The sequence below is a fragment of the Pteronotus mesoamericanus genome, unplaced genomic scaffold (assembly GCF_021234165.1).
Source record: "Pteronotus mesoamericanus isolate MK-2021 breed Mesoamerican mustached bat unplaced genomic scaffold, CSHL_Meso_final contig_291, whole genome shotgun sequence".
Classification (NCBI taxonomy): Eukaryota; Metazoa; Chordata; class Mammalia; order Chiroptera; family Mormoopidae; genus Pteronotus; species Pteronotus mesoamericanus.
Genome location: NW_026555124.1, coordinates 10,755,492 through 10,765,138, shown reverse-complemented (window position 1 = coordinate 10,765,138; position 9,647 = coordinate 10,755,492). Strand labels below are relative to the sequence as shown.

The window sequence follows — 9,647 nt, the reverse complement described above, 5'->3', positions numbered from 1 at the left end:
TGAAAAAGAAAATGCTTCACTGGCACAGAGCAAACTTTCCCATAAAACTCTCTTTGGCCATGGACTAAGTACAACACATGTAGTGCCAAAAGGGTTTTATGGCTTCCCCTTGTTTCCCCTGCAAAGAAAAAAATGAGCACAGGATCAAAATAAAGCTAGAATGAAAACCACATTTCTGCTTTGGTTGGGCTTCTCCTCTGGCTAAATAATCACTACAAGGGTTTGGTTTTGTCAAAAAGAAGTCAAGTAGCTAAACTACCTTCTTTTACCTGCACTTCCTGAAAGGACATTAAACAGGGAATTCTGTGATTTGACTCTCCATTACTGTGTTGACCAAGTGTATTAATAAACCTCATTGATTTGGTCAGTAGCGCCCAGGCAGCCTCCTGTGAACCACAGGGTTGAGGCAGGCCTTCGGAAGACCAGGATATTGCACTGTCCCAGCAAGTTGTCAATTACCTGAGTGCTGACCACTTATGGAACAGGGCGGGGGGATCCTGGATGGCTGTCAGTGTCAGTTCCAGTCCTTGAAACCCAGGCCTACGGAATCCTTCTAATGCTAACATAGCAATTTGCTCTGTTAATTGGGCAATCACCTGCTCAGAGAAATCGAATGAAATAGGGGGGCTTTTTTTCCTACCAAGGGTAACTGGCCCATGAAGATGGGATTCAGAGAAGTAAGCAAATATCTTCTCACTTCCCTAATTTTAAGCAAGACTGATTCCTTCTTCCTCTTCCTGAACCTCAACTTCCTAATCTAGAAAGTGAGGAGGATTATTGATTATTTTACAGAAAAATGATCTTTATTTTTTGTAGTTACACACCCTCCATATTGCGAATATAAACATTAGATTTAAACTTAATGGGGATTGGGGAAAAGTTTGTAAGATTAAAAATAGGGTGGGGGATCACAGAATATCAAACTCACTTTTTAAGAATTTAGTACTTTGGCAAGAAAAACCCTAAATAATATCAAAACTCAAATGACAAAAGGAAAGATAGTTACAACAGATGTTGTAAGGATTACTATGCTTTACTGATAAGGAATTAATAAATAGACATAATAAAACATTCCAAATATCCCATTATAAAAATTGTCAAATAAAATAATCTTGAAAACAAACTATAGTAACAAAGACATTGTGATATTAGTGCAAGAATACACAAACTAGTGCCAGCTTCTGCAGCACATATACTAAAATTAAAATGGTACAGAGAATATTAGCATGGTCCCTGCAAATGATGGCAAGCAAATTAAATAAAAAAAATACATGAACTAACAAACCAACCAATGGAAGAGAATAAAGAAAGAGAACCACATATGCACAGTCATCTGATTAATGATAAACAATAAGTATTGTAAAGCAGAGAACAAGAGATAGTTTTTCTATTAAATGGTGTTGGGAGAATTGACTGCCTGCATGGAATGAAATGTATTTGGGTCCCCACTTCACACCATACACAAAAATCAGTTCTAAGTGGATTACAGATCTAAATATGAAAGAGAAAACAACAAAACTCTGGAGGAAAACATAGAAGACTATCCTCATGATCATGGAGTGGGCAAAGATTATTTAAACAGTCACAAAAAGCGTTCACCATTAAAGGAAAAACTGGATCAATGGACCATGTTAAAATGAAAAACATCTGTTCATCCAAAGATACCATTTATTATTTTTTTAAATTATATTTTATTGATTTTCTATTACAGTTGTCCCAGATTTTCCCCCTTTGTTTCTCTCCACCCAGCCTGCCCACTCCCTCAGGTAATCCTTATATCATTGCCCATGTCTATGGGTCCTACATATATGTCCTTTGGCTACTCTATTCCTTATGCTATACTTTACATCCCCATGACTATTCTGTGAGTATCAATTTTTACTCCTTAATCCCTTCACCTTTTTCACTCATCCTCCCAAACACCCTCCTATCTGTTAAATATCAAAATGTTCTCTGTATCTATGGTTCTGTTTCTGTTCTGCTTGTTTGTTTATTTTGCTTTTTAGATTCAATTTTTGATAGATATGTATTTATTGCCATTTTATTGTTCATATTTTTGATCTTCTACTTCTTAAAGAAGACCCTTTAAAATTTCATATAATACTAGTTTGGTGATGATGAACACTTTTAGCTTTTTCTTGTCTGGGAATCTCTTTCCCTCTCCTTTGATTTAGCAAAGCTAAATGATAGCTTTGCTGGGTAGAGTAATCTTGTTTGTAGGTCCTTGCTTTTCATTACTTTGAATATTTCTTGCCAAAACCTTCTGGCCTGCAGTTTCTTTTGAGAAATCAGCTGACAGTCTATGGGGGCTCCCTTGTAGGTAACTAACTTCTTTTGTTATTTTTGAGAGTCTCTCTTTGTATTTAATATTTGGCATTTGAATTATGATGTGTTTTAGTGTAGGCCTCTTTGGGTTCATCTCTTTTGGGATACTCTGTGCTTCCTGGACTTGTATGTCTATTTCCTTCACCAGGTTAGAGAAGTATTTTGTCATTATTTTTTCAGATAGGTTTTCAATTTCTTGCATTCTGTCTTCTCCTTCCAGCACCTCCATGATGCAAATATTGGTGTGCTTGAAGTTGTCCCAGAGGCTCCTTATATTATCCTCATTTTTTTCTTTTGGATTCTTTTTTTTTTTCTTGTTCTGATTGGTAGTTTTTTCTTACTTATGTTCCAAATCTGGATATAAAAAAGGACTGGATCTTTTTTATGCTCTTGAGGTCCTCACTAAGTTCCTTGAGTATCCTTATAACCTGTGCTTAGAACTCTGCATCTAATAGATTTCTCCTCTCCATTTGTTTAGTTCTTTCTCTGGAGTTTTGTTTTTTTCTTTCACTTGAGCCATGTTTGTCCCCTCATTTTGGCAGCCTCCCTGTGTTTGTTTTTATGTATTAGGTAGAGCTACTATGTCTCCCAGGCTTGACAGAGTGGCTTAATGTAGTAGGTGTCATGTAGGGTTCAGTGGCACAGCTTCTCCTATTACCCAAGCTAGGTACTCAAGGTGTGCCCACTGTGTGGGCTGTGTACACCCTCCTCTTGTAGTTGAGCCTTGGTTGCTGTTGGCACATCCAAGGTCAGTCACTGCCTGGATTCTATTTGAGGGTCACACAACATTAGCTGCAAAGCAATCTGCAGACAGCTGCTACTTGTGCTTGGTTTGGAGGTGTCCAGGAGAGACTTTAAGCCATGAACCAAGGCCAGCTGCTGTTAGTGCCAGGACTGGGACAACTTAGTGAGAGGTATAGGGGTTGGTGAAGCCAGATGCTGCTTGTTTGAGAGAATTTAGGAAAATCTGAAGCATGGACCAAGACAAGCCATTCATGTGAAAAAGCCACTGTAAATAGCTAGGGTGGGCCTAAGAGTTGGGTGGGACAGGGTCTCAGGGAATCACCAGGGTGGGGCAAACTGTGAGCCAGGTCGATGTAGTCTCAGATATGGCACCCACCTGCTGAGGGGAGGTCTCAGAAAAGGAACAATGGCTTCTGTCAGCATTTCTGTCTGGAAGAAAGCTGCCCCTCCAGCCCTCACTCTGATGCCAGACAATAGAGTTTCTCCCTGTATGTGTCTGATGCATTTCTATCTGCTACCCTGGCACTGGAGCTCAGAGGGAGTGAGTCTGAGTAAGTCTGTGTGTGGGCTAAGAGGAACTGTCTGGGATTCCAGCAATTTCTGTCTTCTACAGCCTCAATTCCCTCTGGTTTTTACAGCTAGTAGTTGTGGAGACTTGTCTTCCTGACTCTGGAACCCTGGGCTGGGAGGCTTGATGTGGGCCTGGGACCCCTCACTCCTGAGATATCCCTCCTGATTTTTATCTGTCACATGTGGGTGTGGGACTAACCCATTCCACGTCTCTGCCCCGGTACAAGTCTTGATGTGATTTCTTCTTTAATTCTGTAGCTGTAGGACTTCCATTTAGCTCAATTTCTGATAGTTCTAAATGGTGGTTGTTCTATAGTTTTGCTGTAATTTTGATGTGGTTGTCTGAGGAGGCAAGCTGTGTTTACCTGTGCCACCATCGTGACCAAAAGCCTGAACATACCATTTAGTGAGTGAAAAGGGAATACACACAGAGTGGGAAAAGATATTGGCATACATATATCCAACTTAATGGATAAAAAAAAGCGCAAAGTTTGAACAGGCACTTTGCAAGGAATACATCTAAATGCCTAATAAATCAAAAGAAACCTAATATTAGTCATTAGGAAAATTCATATTAAAACCACAATGAAATACAGTTACACACCTACCAGAATGGCTAAAATTAAAACAATCTGACAATGCTAACTGTTGACAAGGATGTTAGGCAACTGTAACTCTCATACATTGCTGATGGGATTTAATTGGTATGACCACTTTGGAAAATTGTTTGACAGTATCTATTAGTGATTTCTTGTCATGACTCAATATTAGGTGAAAAGTGTAGAATAGAAAATTGTTTATACAGCTCACTCCCAGTTATATATACACTCACATATATCTATATACATACATAAAACAAGGAAGAAAATACAAGATCAACTGATCATTTCTGTGACATGGAACTACAGAGCATTTACATTTTCTTCTTTTTATGTTTTTCTATGTTAGTCTCTGTCATAGCTTTGAACCTATCACTAAATAAGACTCAATACCTCTTTGTCCCCAGGAGGATTTTATTAGGACCAATTGTTGATTTTTACTGAAGATTTTGTAGGAGAGACAGAGGAGAGTTTTACACTGTACAGTTTACAGCACTTCGTATATTATACTTTCCTCAGATGTGCCTTGTGATAGTTAATTTTATCTGTCAACATGACTGGGCCATGGGGTGTGGAAATGCCTTGTTAACATTATTTCTAGGTATGTCTGTGAGGGTATTTCTGGAGGTTAGCATTTGAATTGGTAGACTGGGTAAAGCAGATTGCCCTCCCCAAACTGTGTGGACATCCTTTAATCCACTGAGGGCCTGAATAGGACAAAAATGCTGAGGAAAAGAAAATTCTTTCCTTGTCTGTTTGAGCTGAAATATCAGTCTTCTGCTCTCAGACTGGAACTTACTCCATTGGCTCTCTGGTTCTTGAGCCTCTGTAATAGAATTTACATAATCATTTCTCCTGGTTCTCAGGTCTTTGAACTTGGACTGTTACTACACCACCAGCTTTCATGGGTCTCCTGCTTGGAGATGGCAGATTGTAGGACTTTTCAGCCTCCATAATTGTGGTTACAAGCCAATTTCTCATAATAAATCTTTCTCTATATATGATTTTTTTCTGAGTCCAGAATCAACTGTTTCATCTGGTTATTGGTTAATGTTATGTAAGGCAATATATCTCCTATTACTTCTATTTTTTCAGGGGAACCCTGATTAATATGTGCCACATCTCAGTTCTTTCCAGCTACAAGTGAAACAAGGTTCCCTTCTCTGGGAAGCATCTGGACAAGCTCATTCCTGGTTTCCTCAGTTCAAGATCTTCCCCATCCCAGACCTCTAAATATCTTACCCTTTCTTATGTAGAACAATTCATTTCTCCAAATATGCATATATCAATCACCCATTCAGCAAAAACAAACACAAATTATCATATGCAATTTTCAAGTTTTCTACAATAAGTTAATATTACTTTCATAATCTAAAATTCTTCAAATTCTGAAGTACTCATAGCAACTTGTAAGAAGAAATTTTCCTCTAGGCAGTGGCAGTATTAATGAAACCGTGTAATCTGCAAGACCAAATCCCATTGGTTAAAAATAACCTTAGGGCCAGAAAATCCTCAACCTAAAAAAAATATGCATGTCAGTACAAATTTATCTGATAATTTGAATTATCTATGCAGTAGCTCCACTTGGTGAGGGAAGAGATTGAAGATTTAGTATTAGCTTTATGTAACATTGATCAATAACCACATGAAAGAGTTAATTCAGGACTCAGAGAAAATAGTGTCATGAGTAAACATAAGATTTAGGTGATTCAATACTAATCCCTATTCACCTTTATAATTTTTTAGTAGAAGCATAATTATCTTCTTAAAGTCACTCTGAACTAATGCAGAATGTGGCTGTGCCCCATTCATGCATGTCTTTCCCATGTTCCACTCACTATCCTAGGAGAGAGGGTGCAGCAGTAAAAAAGGTGCACAAGGTCTTTCTTTTATGGTGCATATAGGGAAGAGAGAGTGTGATGGGGGATATTTAAAGTAATATTGTCAGATGTATTTCTATATTCTCTAAAGCTTGCTGCCACAGGACTTCCACCTACTGAAGCAGTATGTTTCAGTGCTTCAGGAGAAGGATGAATACCTGCTTTTAAAAAGTTATTACTTGGCTTTTTCTCCATAGCAAGATAATTGTGGTGAAAGCCTAGTGTCAAAAAAAAAACTTTCTAAATTACTTTACATATTAGCAACTAAGCCTGAAGTACAATTTTTTTTCCATAATGCAAAGAATACCTCTACCCCAAACTTGTTGCCATAGGGGAAAGAGCCCAAAGAACATCAGTGCCAGCATGTTGGGAAGTGAAGGAGAGGAAGAGTGGTTGGGAGCTTCAGTGGACATGATGAAGAAAGGGGGATAAAATTGAGCCCCAGTAGATAGGGACATTAAGACCAACAGCACATAGTTGGGACCTGGGGTTCTAGTTGTAGATATTAATATACCAATCATAATCGTCAGAAATGATTAGCTTTCTTCCAGCTATCTTCAGTCCAGGAAACTGGCTAGTCCAGTCACTTCACAACCAATGCCAGTGAGAAGCTAGAGAACATCGAATGGATCTCAGTAATGCCTCCAGTGCCATGTGGTCATGTAACTGATACTTTTCCTATGTGTTGTCATTCATCATCTTAAAAGGGAAAAAGGGGAGGGAAAATAAATCTGAAATATTGAAGATTTTATCCCTAAAAGAGAGAACATTTACCAAAAGAGCCCTGGCTAGGAGAGGTTTGACCCTAAGTACCTGCACCCTTCTCGACCTGACCCTGGAAAAGTGGTCTTGGTTGTGTCCACTGTGCTCTGATGTTCTCCTGTCACCTTTCTCAGGAAATTCTCTAAACTTCAAAATAATCCTCTTCTTATACCTGACATTTATTCTCCAGCCAAACTCTCAGGAAAGATCCAAGGTGGGGGCTCAGTAGGTGGCAGTTACATTTACCTCCTCCCAGGACCAAACTGGAATTACAACTAAAATCAACCTAAATAGCCAACTAAAGACTAGCTGAACAGAAATCTTATAAAAAGGATGTACAGAAGCCACATTAAGACTGGTTGGAAGGGCAGGGATGCAAAAAGGGCTGGCTCTGCTCCCTCCAGAATCCCAGCTGCAAAGATTTCCCCTGAGGAGTAAGGGGTCTCAACTCCATGCTAGGCTCTGCAGCCCAGAGCACCAGAGCTAGAGAGATGCACTCACATAACATCTGACTGTGAATATCAGTGGGGATTCTGTCTGCCAGGGAGAGAAACCTCACACCCAGCACTGGCATCAGGTTTGAATCTGTATCAGTCTGGTGAATGCCACTTGCCCCTACCTGGTGATTCACTGAGAACCTACCTCATGCAACTCATGTACTATCAGAGCATCTTTCAGTGACTGAGCTTAACAGGCAGCCAAGAGGCAAAGGCAGGCAGAGATGGATCTCTGTGGGCCTTGGGCCTTTTGCTGAATTATTCCTCAGCTCAGTGTTTGTGGAAGCTACCTTTGTATGTAGCTTGGTCCTTCCCACACACAACCAGGCCCAGCAGAGGCACCTACAAACTGTGAATTGCTTTGTAGCTCCAAGCAGGTTGCCCAAGGACAGTCACAGATTGTGTGTGACATTGATCTGCACTACAGTTCTTCCCAAGAGGCTCCAGGACAAACACACCCAGTGGCTAGGTTCAGACAACATCAGAGCAGGATCCAATTAGCTCCACATGCGGCACATCTGAAGGGAGATCTCTGCAGACACCACATCCTGCTGAAGCAAATTCCACTTCATGAATCCCACAGGACACCTATCACATAAGGCCACCCTATCAAAACTGGAAGACATAGAAGATCTACTTAATACACAGAAACAAACACAGAGAGGCAGCCAAAATGGGGAGACAAACAAATATGCCCCAAAAGAAAGAATAAGAGAAATCTCCAGAAAAAGAACTAAATAAAGTGGAGGCAAGCACTCTATCAGATATAGAGTTCAAAACAATGCTATAGGGATGCTAAAGGAACTTAGTGGAAAAATGGATAAATTCAGTGAGAACTTAAACAAAAAGAAAGTAAGTATGAAAAAGGACACAACAGCCATGAAAATAACCAGTTGGAAGTGAAGACCACAGTATCTAAAATGAAGAATACTCTAGAAGGAGTTGGTTGGATGAAGGAGAGGATTGAATCAGCGATTTGGAAGACAAGGTAGCAGAAAATACCCAATCAGAGCAGCAAAAAGAAAAAAGAATTATAAAAAAAATAAGGATATCTTATAGGATCTTTAGGACAACATTCACATAACAACATCTGCATCATAGGGGTACCAGAAGGAGAAGAGAGAGAGCAAGGGATTGAAAACCTATTTGAAGAAATGACTGAAAATTTACTTATCCTGGTGAAGGAAAACACACACACACACACAAGCCCAGGAAGCACAGAGAGTCCCAAACAAGATGAACCCAAAGAGACCCATGCCAAGACACATCATAATTAAAATGGCAAGGGTTAAAAAAAGAGAGAGAGAGAATTATAAAAGCAGCAAGAGAAAGTTACCCACAATGGACCTCCTAAAAGACTCACAGCTGATTTTCCAATAGGAACATTTCAGGCCAGAAGGTAATGGCATGGAATAATCAAAGCGATGAAAAGCAAGGACCTACAACCAAGACTATTTTACCCAGCAAGACTATAATGGTAAAATTGATGGAGGAATTAAGAGCTTCCCAGAAAAGAAAAATCTAAAGGAGTTCATTACCACCAAACCAGTATTATAAGAAATGTTAAAGAGTCTTCTTTAAGAAGAAGAAAGGAAAGAAAAAGAGGAACATAGTTATAAAGAATAAAATGGCAATAAATATGTTCCTATCAATAATCAGTGTATATGTAAATGGCTTAAATCCACCAATCAAAAGACACAGGGTAGCTGAATGAATACAAAAAACACACAGATACTAAAAGTAAAGAAATGCAAAAGGAAATTTCATGCAAATGGAAATTAAAAAGGTAGGGCAGCAATACTTACTGTATTTTGCCATGTATAATGAGCACTTTTTTGCCCTGATTTTTGAGGGAAAAGTGAGGCACATTATACATGGGTAGTACTGATTATACACACACACACACACACACACACACACACACACACACACACACATTAAAAGTGTAACTCTAGAAATCAACAATGGTATCCATATGCAAAATACCCTGGAATATGATAATCGGTTTTGTTTCTAAATATAAATAAGTAAAAAATTAAATTAAAAATTAAAATGAAAAGCTTTTCTCCCTGAAAGTTTGGGACAAAAACACGGGTGCACACTATACATGGGAATGCATTATACATGGCCAAATATGGTATATCAGACAAAATAGACTTTATTTTATTTTATATTTTTAATGAGAGCGAGAGACATTAATTTATTGTTCCACTTATTTATGCATTCATCGATTGATTCTTGTATGTGTCCTGACCAGCGTTTGGGCCCTC

The 9,647-nt window shown here is 39.0% G+C and overlaps 1 non-coding gene across 1 annotated transcript; it reads left to right on the top strand.

Annotated features, from left to right (window-relative positions):
• Positions 1-1,171: 1,171 nt before the first annotated feature.
• Positions 1,172-1,277, top strand: LOC129072071 (U6 spliceosomal RNA). Its single transcript, XR_008529336.1, has one exon. It is a non-coding gene; the product is annotated as a U6 spliceosomal RNA (small nuclear RNA).
• The last annotated feature ends 8,370 nt before the right edge of the window (positions 1,278-9,647 follow it).